This window comes from Tenrec ecaudatus, assembly GCF_050624435.1.
Source record: "Tenrec ecaudatus isolate mTenEca1 chromosome 5 unlocalized genomic scaffold, mTenEca1.hap1 SUPER_5_unloc_1, whole genome shotgun sequence".
Taxonomy (NCBI): domain Eukaryota; kingdom Metazoa; phylum Chordata; class Mammalia; order Afrosoricida; family Tenrecidae; genus Tenrec; species Tenrec ecaudatus.
In genome coordinates, this window is record NW_027457599.1 from 773,929 (window position 1) to 792,181 (window position 18,253).

Genomic DNA, 18,253 nt, shown 5'->3' on the forward strand with positions numbered 1-18,253 from the left:
TTAACCTACATAGTCCAAGTGCCTGCTAGGTAACCTAGATAGTCCAAGGGCCCGCTAGGTAACCTACATTGTCCTAGTGCCCCCTAGTTAACATACATTCTCCAAGTGCCACACAGGGAACCTACATATTCCAAGTGCCCGCTAGGTAACCTACATAGTCCAAATGCCCGCTAGTTAACCTACATAGTCCAAGTGCCTGATAGGGAACCTACATAATCCAAGTGCCCGCTAGGGAAGCTACATATTCCAAGTGCCCTTTAGGTAACCTAGATAGTCCAAATGTCCGCTAGGGAACCCATATAATCCAAGTGCCCTCTAGGGAACTTACATAGTCTAAAGGCCCGCTAGGGAACATACATAGTCCTAGTGCCCCCTAGTTAACCTACATTCTCCACGTGCCCGTTAGTTAACCTAGATAGTCCAAGTGCCCGCTAGGTAACCTAGATAGTCCTTGTGCCCATTAGTTAACCTAGATAGTCCAAGTGCCCACTAGGGGACGTACATAGTTCAAGGGCCCGCTAGGTAACCTAGATAGTTCTAGTGCCCGTTACCTAACCTAGATAGTCCAAGTGCCCGCTAGGCAACCTACATAGTCCAAGTGCCCGATCATTAACCTAGAAGTCCAAGTGCCCGCTATGTAACCTAGACAGTCCAAGTGCCCGCTAGGTTACCTGCATAGTCCAAGTGCCCGTTCGTTAACCTAGATATTCCAAGTGCCTGCAAGGGAACCTATATAGTCCAAGTGCTATCTAGGTAACCTAGATAGTCCAATGGCCCGCTATTTAACCTACATAGTCCTAGGGCTCGCTTGTTAACTTTGATAGTCCAAGTGCCCCTTAGTTAACCTAGATCGTCCAAGTGCCCGCTAGTTAACCTAGATCGTCCAAGTACTGGCTAGTTAACCTACATCGTCCAAGGGTCCACTAGTTAACCTAGATCGTCCAAGTGTCCGCTAGTTAACCTATATAGTCCAAGTGCCCGCTAGTTAATCTATATACCAAGTGCCCGCTACGTAACCTAGATAGTCCAAGTGCCCGCTAGCGAACGTACAGAGTCCCAGTGCCTGCTAGGTAACCTAGATAGTGCATGTGCCCGCTAGTTAACCTAGAAAGTTCAAGTACCCGCTAGGTAACCTAGATCGTCCAAGGGCCCCCTAATTAGCCTACATAGTCCAAGTGCCCTTTAGGTAACCTGGATAGTCCAAGTGCCCGTTCGGTAACCTAGATAGTCCATGTGCCCTTTAGGGAACCTAGATAGTCCAAGCGCCTGTTAGTGAACCTACATAGTCCATGGGCCCGCTAGTTAACCTACATATTCCAAGTGCCCATTAGTTAACCTACATAATCTAAGTGCCCGTTAGCTAACCTAGATAGTCCAAGGGACCGCTAGTTGACCTACATAGTCCAAGTGCCAACTAGGTATCTTAGATGGTACAAGTGCCCGCTAGGGAACCTAAATAGTCCAAGTTCCTGTTAGCTAACCTAGATAGTCCAAGTGGCGGCTAGGTAATCTACATAGTCCATGTGCCGTTCGTTAACCTAGATACTCCAAGTGCCCGCTAGGTAACCTAGACAGTCCAAGTGCCCGCTAGTTAACCTACATAGTCCAAGTGCCCGAAAGGGAACCTACATAATCCAAGTGCCCGCTAGGCAACCTACATAGTCCAAGTGCCTGTTAGATAACCTAGATAGTCAAAGTGCCTGCTAGGTAACCTAGATATTCCAAGTGCTCGCTAGGTAACCTACATAGTCCAAGTGCCCGCTAGGGAACATATATAGTCCAAGTGCCCGCTAGGGAACCTACATAATCCAAGTGCCCGCTAGGGAATCTACATAGTCAAAGGCCCGCTAATTAACGTAGATAATCCAAGTGCTGCTAGTTAATCTACATAGTCCAAGGGCCCGCTAGTTAACCTACATAGTCCAAGTACCCGCTAGTTAACCTAGATCTTCCAAGTGTCCGCTAGTTAACCTACAGAGTCCAAGTGCCCGCTAGGGAACGTACATAGTCCAAGTGCCCGCTAGGTAACCTAGATAGTCCAAGTGCCCGCTAGTTAACCTACATAGTCCAAGTGCCTGCTAGGTAACCTAGATAGTCCAAGGGCCCGCTAGGTAACCTACATTGTCCTAGTGCCCCCTAGTTAACATACATTCTCCAAGTGCCACACAGGGAACCTACATATTCCAAGTGCCCGCTAGGTAACCTACATAGTCCAAATGCCCGCTAGTTAACCTACATAGTCCAAGTGCCTGATAGGGAACCTACATAATCCAAGTAACCGCTAGGGAAGCTACATATTCCAAGTGCCCTTTAGGTAACCTAGATAGTCCAAATGTCCGCTAGGGAACCCATATAATCCAAGTGCCCGCTAGGGAACTTACATAGTCTAAAGGCCCGCTAGGGAACCTACATAGTCCTAGTGCCCCCTAGTTAACCTACATTCTCCAAGTGCCCGTTAGTTAACCTAGATAGTCCAAGTGCCCGCTAGGTAACCTAGATAGTCCTAGTGCCCATTAGTTAACCTAGATAGTCCAAGTGCCCACTAGGGGACGTACATAGTTCAAGGGCCCGCTAGGTAACCTAGATAGTTCTAGTGCCCGTTACCTAACCTAGATAGTCCAAGTGCCCGCTAGGCAACCTACATAGTCCAAGTGCCCGATCATTAACCTAGAAGTCCAAGTGCCCGCTATGTAACCTAGACAGTCCAAGTGCCCGCTAGGTTACCTGCATAGTCCAAGTGCCCGTTCGTTAACCTAGATATTCCAAGTGCCTGCAAGGGAACCTATATAGTCCAAGTGCTATCTAGGTAACCTAGATAGTCCAATGGCCCGCTATTTAACCTACATAGTCCTAGGGCTCACTTGTTAACTTTGATAGTCCAAGTGCCCCTTAGTTAACCTAGATCGTCCAAGTGCCCGCTAGTTAACCTAGATCGTCCAAGTACTGGCTAGTTAACCTACATCGTCCAAGGGCCCACTAGTTAACCTAGATCGTCCAAGTGTCCGCTAGTTAACCTATATAGTCCAAGTGCCCGCTAGTTAATCTATATACCAAGTGCCCGCTACGTAACCTAGATAGTCCAAGTGCCCGCTAGCGAACGTACATAATCCCAGTGCCTGCTAGGTAACCTAGATAGTGCATGTGCCCGCTAGTTAACCTAGAAAGTTCAAGTACCCGCTAAGTAACCTAGATCGTGCAAGGGCCCCCTAATTAGCCTACATAGTCCAAGTGCCCTTTAGGTAACCTAGATAGTCCAAGTGCCCGTTCAGTAACCTAGATAGTCCATGTGCCCTTTAGGGAAACTAGATAGTCCAAGCGCCTGTTAGTAAACCTACATAGTCCATGGGCCCGCTAGTTAACCTACATATTCCAAGTGCCCATTAGTTAACCTACATAATCTAAGTGCCCGTTAGCTAACCTAGATAGTCCAAGGGACCGCTAGTTGACCTACATAGTCCAAGTGCCAACTAGGTATCTTAGATGGTACAAGTGCCCGCTAGGGAACCTAAATAGTCCAAGTTCCTGTTAGCTAACCTAGATAGTCCAAGTGGCGGCTAGGTAATCTACATAGTCCATGTGCCGTTCGTTAACCTAGATACTCCAAGTGCCCGCTAGGTAACCTAGACAGTCCAAGTGCCCGCTAGTTAACCTACATAGTCCAAGTGCCCGAAAGGGAACCTACATAATCCAAGTGCCCGCTAGGCAACCTACATAGTCCAAGTGCCTGTTAGATAACCTAGATAGTCAAAGTGCCTGCTAGGTAACCTAGATATTCCAAGTGCTCGCTAGGTAACCTACATAGTCCAAGTGCCCGCTAGGGAACATATATAGTCCAAGTGCCCGCTAGGGAACCTACATAATCCAAGTGCCCGCTAGGGAATCTACATAGTCAAAGGCCCGCTAATTAACGTAGATAATCCAAGTGCTGCTAGTTAATCTACATAGTCCAAGGGCCCGCTAGTTAACCTACATAGTCCAAGTACCCGCTAGTTAACCTAGATCTTCCAAGTGTCCGCTAGTTAACCTACAGAGTCCAAGTGCCCGCTAGGGAACGTACATAGTCCAAGTGCCCGCTAGGTAACCTAGATAGTCCAAGTGCCCGCTAGTTAACCTACATAGTCCAAGTGCCTGCTAGGTAACCTAGATAGTCCAAGGGCCCGCTAGGTAACCTACATTGTCCTAGTGCCCCCTAGTTAACATACATTCTCCAAGTGCCACACAGGGAACCTACATATTCCAAGTGCCCGCTAGGTAACCTACATAGTCCAAATGCCCGCTAGATAACCTACATAGTCCAAGTGCCTGATAGGGAACCTACATAATCCAAGTGCCCGCTAGGGAAGCTACATATTCCAAGTGCCCTTTAGGTAACCTAGATAGTCCAAATGTCCGCTAGGGAACCCATATAATCCAAGTGCCCGCTAGGGAACTTACATAGTCTAAAGGCCCGCTAGGGAACCTACATAGTCCTAGTGCCCCCTAGTTAACCTACATTCTCCAAGTGCCCGTTAGTTAACCTAGATAGTCCAAGTGCCCGCTAGGTAACCTAGATAGTCCTAGTGCCCATTAGTTAACCTAGATAGTCCAAGTGCCCACTAGGGGACGTACATAGTTCAAGGGCCCGCTAGGTAACCTAGATAGTTCTAGTGCCCGTTACCTAACCTAGACAGTCCAAGTGCCCGCTAGGCAACCTACATAGTCCAAGTGCCCGATCATTAACCTAGAAGTCCAAGTGCCCGCTATGTAACCTAGACAGTCCAAGTGCCCGCTAGCGAACGTACATAGTCCCAGTGCCCGCTAGGTAACCTAGATAGTGCATGTGCCCGCTAGTTAACCTAGAAAGTTCAAGTACCCGCTAGGTAACCTAGATCGTCCAAGGGCCCCCTAATTAGCCTACATAGTCCAAGTGCCCTTTAGGTAACCTAGATAGTCCAAGTGCCCGTTCGGTAACCTAGATAGTCCATGTGCCCTTTAGGGAACCTAGATAGTCCAAGCGCCTGTTAGTAAACCTACATAGTCCATGGGCCCGCTAGTTAACCTACATATTCCAAGTGCCCACTAGTTAACCTACATAATCTAAGTGCCCGTTAGCTAACCTAGATAGTCCAAGGGACCGCTAGTTGACCTACATAGTCCAAGTGCCAACTAGGTATCTTAGATGGTACAAGTGCCCGCTAGGGAACCTAAATAGTCCAAGTTCCTGTTAGCTAACCTAGATAGTCCAAGTGGCGGCTAGGTAACCTACATAGTTCATGTGCCGTTCGTTAATCTAGATAATCCAAGTGCCCGCTAGGTAACTTAGACAGTCCAAGTGCCCGCTAGTTAACCTACATAGTCCAAGTGCCCGAAAGGGAACTACATAATCCAAGTGCCCGCTAGGCAACCTACATAGTCCAAGTGCCCGTTAGTTAACCTAGATAGTCAAAGTGCCTGCTAGGTAACCTAGATAGTCCAAGTGTTCGCTAGGTAACCTACATAGCCCAAGTGCCCGCTTGGTAACCTAAATAGTCCAAATGCCCACTAGGGAAACTACATAGTCCAAGTGCCCGCTAGTTAACCTAGATAGTCCAAGTGCCTGCTAATAAACCTACATAATCCATGGGCCCACTAGTTAACCTACATAGTGCAAGGGCCCGCTAGTTAACCTAGATCGTGCAAGTGTCCGCTAGTTAACCTACATAGTCCAAGTGCCCGCTAGGTAACCTAGATAGTCCAAGTGCCCGCTAGTTAACCTAGATAGTCCTAGTGCCCGTTAGTTAACCTAGATAGTCCTAGTGCCCGTTAGTTAACCTAGAAAGTCCAAGTGCCCACTAGGGGACGTACATAGTCCCAGTGCCCGCTAGGTAACCTAGATAGTGCATGTGCCCGCTAGTTAACCTAGATAGTTCAAGTACCCGCCTGGTAACCTAGATCGTCCAAGGGCCCCCTATTTAGCCTACATAGTCCAAGTGCCCTTTAGGTAACCTAGATAGTCCAAGTGCCCTTTCGGTAACCTAGATAGTCCATGTGCCCTTTAGGGAACCTAGATAGTCCAAGCGCCTGTTAGTAAACCTACATATTCCATGGGCCCGCTAGTTAACCTACATATTCCAAGTGCCCACTAGTTAACCTACATAATCTAAGTGCCCGTTAGCTAACCTAGATAGTCCAAGGGACCGCTAGTTGACCTACATAGTCCAAGTGCCAACTAGGTATCTTAGATGGTACAAGTGCCCGCTAGGGAACCTAAATATTCTAAGTTCCAGTTAGCTAACCTAGATAATCCAAGTGCCCGCTAGGCAACCTACATAGTCCAAGTGACCATTAGTTAACCTAGATAGTCAAAGTGCCTACTAGGTAACCTAGATAGTCCAAGTGCTGGCTAGGTAACCTACATAGTTCAAGTGCCCGCTTGGTAACCTAAAGAGTCCAAATGCCCGCTAGGGAAACTACATAGTCCAAGTGCCCGCTAGTTAACCTAGATAGTCCAAGTGCCTGCTACTAAACCTACATTATCCATGGGCCCGCTAGTTAACCTATATCGTGCAAGTGTCCGCTAGTTAACCTACATAGTCCAAGTGCCCGCTAGGTAACCTAGATAGTTCTAGTGCCCATTAGTTAACCTAGATAGTCCTAGTGCCCGTTAGTTAACCTAGATAGTCCAAGTGCCCACTAGGCGACGTACATAGTCCAAGTGCCCGCTAGGTAACCTAGATAGTTCTAGTACCCATTACCTAACCTAGATAGTCCAAGTGCCCGCTAGGCAACCTACATAGTCCAAGTGCCCGATCGTTAACCTAGAAGTCCAAGTGCCCGCTATGTAACCTAGACAGTCCAAGTGCCCGCTAGGTTACCTGCATAGTACAAGTGCCCGTTCGTTAACCTAGATATTCCAAGTGCCTGCTAGGGAACCTATATAGTCCAAGTGCTATCTAGGTAACCTAGATAGTCCAAGGGCCCGCTAGTTAACCTACATAGTCCTAGGGCTCGCTTGTTAACTTTGATAGTCCAAGTGCCCCTTAGTTAACCTAGATCGTCCAAGTGCCCGCTAGTTAACTTAGATCGTCCAAGTACTGGCTAGTTAACCTATATCGTCCATGGGCCCACTAGTTAACCTAGATCGTCCAAGTGTCCTCCAGTTAACCTACATAGTCCAAGTTCCCCCTAGGTAACCTACATAGGGCAAGTGTCTGCTAGGTAACCTACATAGTCCACGCGCCCGCTAGTTAACCTAGATAGTCCAAGTGCCCGCAAGGTAACCTACATAGTGCAAGTGTCCGCTAGTTAACCTAAGTAGTCCAAGGGCCCACTAGTTAACATACATAGTCCAAGTGCCCGGTAGTTAACTTACATAGTTCAAGTGTCCGTAGGGAACATACATAGTCCAAGTGCCCGCTAGGGAACATATATAGTCCAAGTGCCCGCTAGGGAACCTACATAATCCAAGTGCCCGCTAGGGAATCTACATAGTCCAAGGCCCGCTAATTAACGTAGATAGTCCAAGTGCTGCTAGTTAATCTACATAGTCCAAGGGCCCGCTAGTTAACCTACATAGTCCAAGTACCCGCTAGTTAACCTAGATCATCCAAGTCTCCGCTAGTTAACCTATAGAGTCCAAGTGCCCGCTAGGGAACGTACATAGTCAAAGTGCCCGCTAGGTAACCTAGATAGTCCAAGTGCCCGCTAGTTAACCTACATAGTCCAAGTGCCTGCTAGGTAACCTAGATAGTCCAAGGGCCCGCTAGGTAACCTACATTGTCCTAGTGCCCCCTAGTTAACGTACATTCTCCAAGTGCCACACAGGGAACCTACATATTCCAAGTGCCCGCTAGGTAACCTACATAGTCCATATGCCCGCTAGTTAACCTACATAGTTCAAGTGCCTGATAGGGAACCTACATAATCCAAGTGCCCGCTAGGGAAGCTACATATTCCAAGTGCCCGTTAGGTAACCTAGATAGTCCAAATGTCCGCTAGCGAACCCATATAATCCAAGTGCCCGCTAGGGAACTTACATAGTCTAAAGGCCCGCTAGGGAACCTACATAGTCCTAGTGCCCCCTAGTTAACCTACATTCTCCAAGTGCCCGTTAGTTAACCTAGATAGTCCAAGTGCCCGCTAGGTAACCAAGATAGTCCAACAGCCCGCTAGGTAACCTACATACTCCAAGAACCCGCTAGCAACGTAGATAGTTCAAGTGCCAGCTAGGTAACCAAGATAGTCCAAGTGCCCGCTAGGTAACCTACAAAGTCTAAGTGCCCGCTAGGTTATCTATATAGTCCAAATGCCCGCTAGGGAAACTACATAGTCCAAGTGCCCGCTAGGTAACCTAGATAATCCAAGTGCCCGCTAGTTAACCTATATCGTCCAAGTGCAAGCTAGTTAACCTAGATCGTCCAAGTGCCCGCTAGTTAACCTACATAGTTAATGGGCCCGCTATTAACCTACATAGGGCTAGAGCCCGCTAGCTAACCTAGATAATCCAAGTGCCCGCTAGTTAACCTATATCGTCCAAGTGCCCGCTAGTTAACCTAGATCGTCCAAGTGCCCGCTAGTTAACCAACAGAGTCAATGGGCCCGCTAGTTAACCTACATAGTGCAAGAGCCCGCTGGTTAACCTAGATCGTGCAAGTGTCCGCTAGTTAACCTACATAGTCCACGTGCCAGTTAGCTAACCTAGATAGTCCAAGGGCCCGCTAGTTGACCTACATAGTCCATGTGCCCGCTGGGTAACCTAGATAATCCAAGTGCCCGCTAGGGAACCTTCATTCTCCAAGTGCCAGCTAGGTAACCTAGATAGTCCAAGTGCCCGCTAGTTAACCTAGATAGTCCTAGTGCCCGTTGGTTAACCTAGATAGTCCAAGTGCCCACTATGGGACGTACTTAGTCCATGTGCCCGTTAGTTAACCTAGATAGTCCAAGTGCCCGCTAGTTAACATTGATCATCCAAGTGCCCGCTAGTTAACCTAGATAGTCCAAGGGCACGCTAGTTAACCTAGAGAGTCCAAGTGCCCTCTAGTTAACCTAGATCGTCCAAGGGCCCGCTAGTTAACCTACATAGTACAAGGGCCCACTAGTTGACCTAGATAGTCCAAGTGCCCGCTAGTTAACCTAGATAGTCCAAGTGCCTGCTAGGTAACCTAGATAATCCAAGTGCCGCTAGGTTACCTGCATATCCCAAGTGCCCGTTCGTTAACCTATATACCAAGTGCCCGCTACGTAACCTACATATTCCAAGGGCACGCTAGTAAACCTATATCGTCCAAGTGCCCGCTAGGCAACCTAGTTAGTCCAAGTGCCCGCTAAGGAACCTACGTAGTCCAAGTGCACGCGAGTTAACCTAGATAGTCCAAGTGCCCGCTAGTTAACCTAGATAGTGCAAGTGCCCGCTAGGTAACCTAGGTAGTCCAACAGCCCGGTAGGTAACCTACATACTCCAAGAACCCACTAGGCACCATAGATAGTTCAAGCGCCAGCTAGGTAACCTAGATAGTCCAAGTGCCCGCTAGGTAACCTACGAAGTCTAAGTACCCGCCAGGTTATCTATGTAGTCCAAATGCCCGCTAGGGAACCTACATAGTCCAAGTGCCCGCTAGTTAACCTAGATCTTCCAGTGCCCGCTAGTTAACCTAAATAGTCCAAGTGCCCTAAAGGGAACTTACATAATCAAAGTGCCCACTAGGGAACCTACATAGTCCAAGTGCCCGCTTGGTAACCTAAATAGTCCAAATGCCCGCTAGGGAAACTACATAGTCCAAGTGCCCGCTAGTTAACCTAGATAGTCCAAGTGCCTGCTAGTAACCTACATAATTCTTTGGCCCGCTAGTTAACCTACATAGTGCAATGGCCCGCTAGTTAACCTAGATCGTGCAAGTGTCCGCTAGTTAACCTACATAGTCCAAGTGCCCGCTAGTTAACCTAGATAGTCCAAGTGCCCACTAGGGGACGTACATAGTCCAAGTGCCCGCTAGGTAACCTAGATAGTTCTTGTGCCCGTTACCTAACCTAGATAGTCCAAGTGCCCACTAGGCAACCTACATAATCCAATTGTCCGTTCGTCAACCTAGAAGTCCAAGTGCCCGCTATGTAACCTAGACATTCCAAGTGCCCGCTATGTAACCTAGACAGTCCAAGTGCCCGCTAGGTTACCTGCATAGTCCAGTGCCCGTTCGTTAACATAGATAGTGCAAGTGCCCGCTAGGGAACCTATATAGTCCAAGTGCTATCTAGGTAACCTAGATAGTCCAAGGGCCCGCTAGTTAACCTACATAGTCCAAGGGCTCGCTTGTTATCTTTGATAGTCCAAGTGCCCCTTAGTTAACCTAGATCATCCAATTGCCCGCTAGTTAACCTAGATCGTTCAAGTACTGGCTAGTTAACCTACATCGTCCAAGGGCCCACTAGTTAACCTAGATCGTCCAAGTGTCCTCTAGTAAACCTACATAGTCCAAGTGCCCGCTAGGTAACCTACATAGTGCAAGTGCCTGCTAGGTAACCTACATAGTCCAAGTGCCTGCTAGTTAACATAGATTGTCCAAGTGCCCGCTAGGGAAGGTACATAGTCCAAGTGCCCGCTAGGTAACTAACATAGTGCAAGTGTCCGCTAGTTAACCTACATAGTCCAAGCGCCCGCTAGTTAACCTAGATAGTCCAAGTGCCCGCTAGGTAACCTAAATAGTGCAAGTGTCCACTAGTTAACCTAAGTAGTCCAAGGGCCCGCAGGTTAACATACATAGTCCAAGTGCCCGGTAGTTAACTTAGAGAGTTCAAGTGTCTGTAGGGAACATACATAGTCCAAGTGTCCGCTAGGGAACCTACATAGTCCAAGTGTTCGGAAGTTAACTTAAATACTCCAAGTGTCCGTAGGGAACATACATAGTCCAAGTCTCCGCTAGGGAACATACATATTCCAAGTGCCCGTAGGGAACCTACATAGTCCAAGTGCCCGCTAGGGAATCTACATAGTCCAAGGGCACGCTAGTTAATGTAGATAGTCCAAGTGCTGCTAGTTAATCTACATAGTCCAAGGGCCCGCTAGTTAAACTACATAGTCCAAGTACCCGCTAGTTAAACTAGATCATCCAAGTGTCCGCTAGTTAACCTACATAGTCCAAGTGCTCGCTAGGGAACCTAGATAGTCCAAGTGCCCGCTCTGGAACCTACATAGTCCAAGTGCCTGCTAGGGAACCTACATAGTCGAAGTGCCCGCTCTGGAACATACATAGTCCAAGTGCCCGCTAGGGAATCTACATAGTCCAAGGGCCCGCTAGTTAATGTAGATAGTCCAAGTACCCGCTAGTTAACCTAGATCGTCCAAGTGTCCGCTAGTTAACCTACTTAGTCCAAGGGCCCGCTAGGTAACGAAGACAGTTAAAGTGACCACTAGGTTACCTACATAGTCCAAGTGCCTGTTCGTTAACCTACATAGTCCAAGTGCCCGCTAGGTAACCTATATAGTACAAATGCCCACTAGGGACCCTAATAGTCCACGTGACCACTAGTTATCCTAGATAATCTAAGAGTTCGCTAGTTAACCTATATAGTCCAAGTGCCCGATAGGGAACCTACATAGTCCAAGTGCCCGCTTTATAACATAGATAGTCCAAGTACCCGCTAGGAAACGTACATAGTCCAAGTGCCCGCTAGTTAACGTACATAGTCCAAGTGCCCGCTAGGTAACCTAGATAGTCCAAGTGCCCGCTAGTTAACCTACATAGTCCAAGTTCTCCCTAGGTAACCTAGAGAGTCCAAGGGCCCGCTAAGTAACCTACATTGGCCTAGTGTCCCCTAGTTAACCTACATTCTCCAAGTGCCCACTAGGGAACCTACATAGTCCAAGTGCCCGCTCTGGAACATACATAGTCCAAGTGCCCGCTAGGGAATCTATATAGTCCAAGTGCCGCTAGTTAATCTACATAGTCCAAGGGCCCACTAGTTAACCTACATAGTCCAAGTACCCGCTAGTTAACCTAGATCGTCCTAGTGCCCGCTAGTTAACCTACATAGTCCAAGTTCTCCCTAGGTAACATAGATAGTCCAAGGGCCCGCTAGGTAACCTACATTGTCCTAGTGTCCCCTAGTTAACCTACATTGTCCTAGTGTCCCCTAGTTAACCTACATTCTCCAAGTGCCCGCTAGGGAACCTACATAGTCCCAGTGCCCGTTAGTTAACCTGATAGTCCAAGTGCCTGCTAGGTAACCTAGATAGTCCAACAGCCCGCTAGGTAACCAACATACTCCAAGTACCCGCTAGAGACGTAGATAGTTCAAGTGCCAGCTAGGTAGCCTAGATAGTCCAAGTGCCCGCTAGGTAACCTACAAAGTCTAAGTGCCCGCTAGGTAATCTATATAGTCCAAATGCCAGCTAGGGAGCCTATATAGTCCAAATGCCCGCTAGGTAACCTAGATAGTCCACGGGCCTGCTAGTTAACCTACATAGTCCAAGTTCTCCCTAGGAAACATAGATAGTCCAAGGGCCTGCTAGGTAACATACATTGTCCTAGTGTCCCCTAGTAAACCTACATTGTCCTAGTGTCCCCTAGTTAACCTACATTCTCCAAGTACCCGCTACGGAACCTACATAGTCCAAGTGCCCGGTAGGTAACCTACATAGCCCAAATGCCCGATAGGGAACCTACATAATGCAAGTGTCCGCTAGGGAACCTACATAGTCCAAGTGCCCGTTAGGTAACCTAGATAGTACAAATGCCCGCCAGGAAACCCACATTGTCCAAGTGCCCGCTAGGGAACTTACATAGTCCAAGGGCCTGCTAGGGAACCTACTTAGTCCAAGTGCCCGTTAGTTAACCAAGATAGTCCAAGTGCCCGCTAGGTAACCTACAAAGTCTAAGTGCCCGCTAGGTTATCTATATAGTCCAAAACCCGCTAGGGAACCTACATAGTCCAAGTGCCCGCTAGGTAACCTAGATTATCCAAGTGACCGCTAGTTAACATATATCGTCCAAGTGCCCGCTAGTTAACCTAGATTGTCCAAGTGCCCGCTAGTTAACCTACATAGTCAATGGGCCCGCTAGTTAACCTACATAGTGCAAGAGCCCGCTAGCTAACCTAGATAATCCAAGAGCCCCCTAGTTAACCTATATCATCCAAGTGCCCGCTAGTTAACCTAGATCGTCCAAGTGCCCGCTAGTTAACCTACATAGTTAATGGGCCCACTAGTTAACTTACATAGTGCAAGAGCCCGCTAGTTAACCTAGATCGTGCAAGTGTCCGCTAGTTAACCTACATAGTCCACGTGCCAGTTAGCTAACCTAGATAATCCAAGGGCCCGCTAGTTGACCTACATAGTCCAAGTGCCAGCTAGGTAACCTAGATAGTCCAAGTGCCCGGTAGTTAACCTAGATAGTCCTAGTGCCCGTTAGTTTACCTGGATAGTCAAAGTGCCCACTAGGGGACGAACTTAGTCCATGTGCCACGTTAGCTAACCTAGATAGTCCAAGGGCCCGCTAGTTAACATTGATCATCCAAGTGCCCGCTAGTTAACCTACATAATCCAAGTGCCCGCTAGGGAACCTACATAGTAGAAGTGCCCGCTAGGCAACCTACATAGTCCAAGTGCCCGTTAGTTAACCTAGATAGTCAAAGTGCCTGCTAGGTAACCTAGATAGTCCAAGTGCTCGCTAGGTAACCTACATAGTCCAAGTGCCCGCTTGGTAACCTAAATAGTCCAAATGCCCGCTAGGGAAACTACATAATCCAAGTGCCCGCTAGTTAACCTAGATAGTCCAAGGGCCCGCTAGTTAACATACATAGTCCAAGTGCCCGGTAGTTAACTTACATAGTTCAAGTGTCCGTAGGGAACATACATAGTCCAAGTGCCTGCTAGTAAACCTACATAATCCATGGGCCCGCTAGTTAACCTACATAGTGCAAGGGCCCGCAAGTTAACCTAGATCGTGCAAGTGTCCGCTAGTTAACCTACATAGTCCAAGTGGCCGCTAGGTAACCTAGATAGTCCAAGTGCCCGGTAGGGATCCTTCATAATCCAAGTGCCTACTAGGTAACCTAGATGGTCAAAGTGCCCGCTAGTTCACCTAGATAGTCCTAGTGCGCGTTAGTTAACCTAGATAGTCCAAGTGCCCACTAGGGGACGTACATAGTCCAAGTGCCCGCTAGGTAACCTACATAGTCAAAGTGCCCGCTAGGGATCCTTCATAATCCAAGTGCCTGCTAGGCAACCTAGATAGTCCAAGTTCCCGCTAGGTAACCTAGATAGTCCAAGTGCCCGTTACCTAAACTAGATAGTCCAAGTGCCCACTAGGCAACCTAGACAGCAAAAGTGGCCGCTATGTAACCTAGACAGTCCAAGTGCCCGCTAGGTTACCTGCATAGTCCAAGTGCCCGTTCGTTAACATAGATAGTCCAAGTGCCCGGTAGGTAACCTAGACAGTCCAAGGGCCCGCTAGTTAACCTACATAGTGCAAGGGCTCGCTTGTTAACTTTGATAGTCCAAGTGCCCATTAGTTAACCTAGATCGTCCAAGTGCCCGCTAGTTAACCTAGATCGTCCAAGTACTGGCTAGTTAACCTACATCGTCCAAGGGCCCACTAGTTAACCTAGATCGTCCAAGTGTCCTCCAGTTAACCTACATAGTCCAAGTTCCCCCTAGGTAACCTACATAGTCCAAGCACCCTCTAGTTAACCTAGATAGTCCAATTGCCCGCTAGGTAACCTACATAGTGCAAGTGTCTGCTAGTTAACCTAAGTAGTCCAAGGGCCCGCTTGTTAACATACATAGTCCAAGTGCCCGGTAGTTAACTTACATAGTTCAAGTGTCCGTAGGGAACATACATAGTCCAAGTGCCCGCTACGGAACTTACAGAGTTCAAGTGCCCGCTAGGGAACCTACATAATCCAAGTGCCCGCTAGGGAATCTACATAGTCCAAGGCCCGCTAATTAACGTAGATAGTCCAAGTGCTGCTAGTTAATCTACATAGTCCAAGGGCCCGCTAGTTAACCTACATAGTCCAATTACCCGCTAGTTAACCTAGATCATCCAAGTGTCCGCTAGTTAACCTACAGAGTCCAAGTGCCCGCTAGGAAACCTAGATTGTCCAAGTGCCAGCTCTGGAACCTGCATAGTCCAAGTGCCTTCTAGGGAACCTACATAGTCCAAGTGCCCGCTCTGGAACATATATAGTCCAAGTGCCTGCTAGGGAATCTACATAGTCCAAGGGCCCACTAGTTAACGTAGGTAGTCCAAGTGCCGCTAGTTAATCTACATAGTCCAAGGGCCTGCTAGTTAACATACATAGTCCAAGTACCCGCTAGTTAACCTAGATCTTCCTAGTTCCCGCTAGTTAACCTACATAGTCCTAGGGCCCGCTAGTTAACCTACATAGTCCAAGGGCCCGCTAGTTAACCTACATCGTCCAAGGGCCCGCTAGTTAACCTACTTAGTCCAAGTGTCCACTAGTTAACCTACATAGTCCAAGTGCCCGCTGGGTAAACTAGACAGTTCAAGTGACCACTAGGTTACCTACATAGTCCAAGTGCCTGGTCGTTAACCTACATAGTCCAAGTGCCCGCTAGGTAACCTATATAATACAAATGCCTGCTAGGGACCCTAATATTCCAAGTGCCTGCTAGTTATCCTGGATAGTCCAAGTGTTCGCTAGTTAACCATGATTGTCCAAGTGCCCGATAGGGAACCTACATAGTCCAAGTGCCCGCTAGTTAACGTACATAGTCCAAGTGCCCGCTAGGTAACGTAGATAGTCCAAGTGCCCGCTAGGGAACGTACATAGTCCAAGTGTCCGCTAGGTAACCTAGATAGTCCAAGTGCCCGCTAGTTAACCTACATAGTCCAAGTGCCTGCTAGGTAACCTAGATAGTCCAAGGGCCCGCTAGGTAACCTACATTGTCCTAGTGCCCCCTAGTTAACATACATTCTCCAAGTGCCACACAGGGAACCTGCATAGTCCAAGTGCCCGCTAGGTAACCTACATAGTCCAAATGCCCGCTAGTAAACCTACATAGTCCAAGTGCACGATAGGGAACCTACATAATCCAAGTGCCCACTAGGGAAGCTACATATTCCAAGTGCCCGTTAGGTAACCTAGATAGTCCAAATGTCCGCTAGGGAACCCGTATAGTCCAAGTGCCCGCTAGGGAACTTACATAGTCTAAAGGCCCGCTAGGGAACCTACATAGTCCTAGTGCCCCCTAGTTAACCTACATTCTCCAAGTGCCCGATAGGTAACCTACGTAGTCCAAGGGCCCGCTAGGGAACCTACGTAGTCCAAGTGCCCGTTAGTTAACCTAGATAGTCCAAGTGCCCGCTAGGTAACCTAGATAGTCCAACAGCCCGCTAGGTAACCTACATACTCCAAGAGCCCGCTAGGCAACGTAGATAGTTCAAGTGCCAGCTAGGTAACCAAGATAGTCCAAGTGCCCGCTAGGTAACCTACAAAGTCTAAGTGCCCGCTAGGTTATCTATATAGTCCAAATGCCTGCTAGGGAAACTACATAGTCCAAGTGCCCGCAAGGTAACCTAGATAATCCAAGTGCCCGCTAGTTAACCTATATCGTCCAAGTGCCAGCTAGTTAACCTAGATCATCCAAGTGCCCGCTAGTTAACCTACATAGTCCAAGTGCCCGCTAGGTAACCTAGACAGTCCAAGGACCCTCTAGTTAACCTACATAGTCCAAGGGCTCGCTTGTTAACTTTGATAGTCCAAGTGCCCATTAGTTAACCTAGATCGTCCAAGTGCCCGCTAGTTAACCTAGATCGTCCAAGTACTGGCTAGTTAACCTACATCGTCCAAGGGCCCACTAGTTAACCTAGATCGTCCAAGTGTCCTCTAGTTAACCTACATAGTCCATGTGCCCGCTAGTTAACCTACATAGTCCAACTGCCCGCTAGGAAACCTAGACAGTTCAAGTGACCACGAGGTTACCTACATAGTCCAAGTGCCTGATCGTTAACCTACATAGTCCAAGTGCCCGCTAGGTAACCTATACAGTCCAAATGCCCACTAGGGACCCTAATAGTCCAAGTGCCCACTAGTTATCTTAGATAGTCCAAGTGCTCGCTAGTTAACCTAGATAGTCCAATGCCTGCTAGGTAACCTAGATAGTCCAACAGCCCGCTAGGTAACCTACATACTCCAAGAACCCGCTAGGCAACGTAGATAGTTCAAGTGCCAGCTAGGTAACTTATATAGTCCAAGTTCCCGCTAGGTAACCTACATAGTCCAAGTGCCCGTTAGTTAACCTAGATAGTCCAATGCCTGCTAGGTAACCTAGATAGTCCAACAGCCCGCTAGGTAACCTACATACTCCAAGAACCCGCTAGGCAACGTAGATAGTTCAAGTGCCAGCTAGGTAACTTATATAGTCCAAGTGCCCGCTAGGTAACCTACAAAGTCTAAGTGCCCGCTAGGTTTTCTATATAGTCCAAATGTCCGCTAGGGAACCTACATAGTCCACGTGCCCGCTAGGTAACCTAGATAATCCAAGTGCCGCTAGTTAACCTATATCGTCCAAGTGCCCGCAAGTTAACCTAGATCGTCCAAGTGCCCGCTAGTTAACCTACATAATGCAAGGGCCCGCTAGTTAACCTACATAGTCCACGTGCTAGTTAGCTATCCTAGATAGTCCAAGAGCCCGCTAGTTGACCTACATAGTCCAAGTGCCCGCTGGGTAACCTAGATAATCCAATTGCTCGCTAGTTAACATAGATAGTCCTAGTGCCCGTTAGTTTACCTAGATAGTCCAAGTGCCCACTAGGGGACGTACTTAGTCCATGTGCCCGTTAGCTAACCTAGATAGTCCAAGTGCCCGCTAGTTAACATTGATCATCCAAGTGCCCGCTAGTTAACCTAGATAGTCCAAGTGAACGCTAGTTAACCTAGATAGTCCAAGTGCCCCCTAGTTAACCTAGATTGTCCAAGTGCCCGCTAGTTAACCTACATAGTCCAAGGGCCCGCTAGTTAACCTACATAGTCCAAGGTCCGCTAGTTAACCTAGATAGTCCAAGTGCTCGCTAGTTAACCTACATAGTACAAGGGCCCATGAGTTGACCTACATAGTACAAGGGCCCACTAGTTGACCTAGATAGTCCAAGTGCCCGCTCGTTAACCTAGATGGTACAAGTGCCCGCTAGATAACCTAAGTAGCCCAAATGTCCGATAGGGATCCTACATAGTCCAAGTGATCGCTGGGTAACCTACATAGTCCAAGTGCCCGTTCGTTAACCTAGATAGTCCAAGTGCCCGCTAGGTAACCTAGACGGTCCAAGTGCCCGCTAGG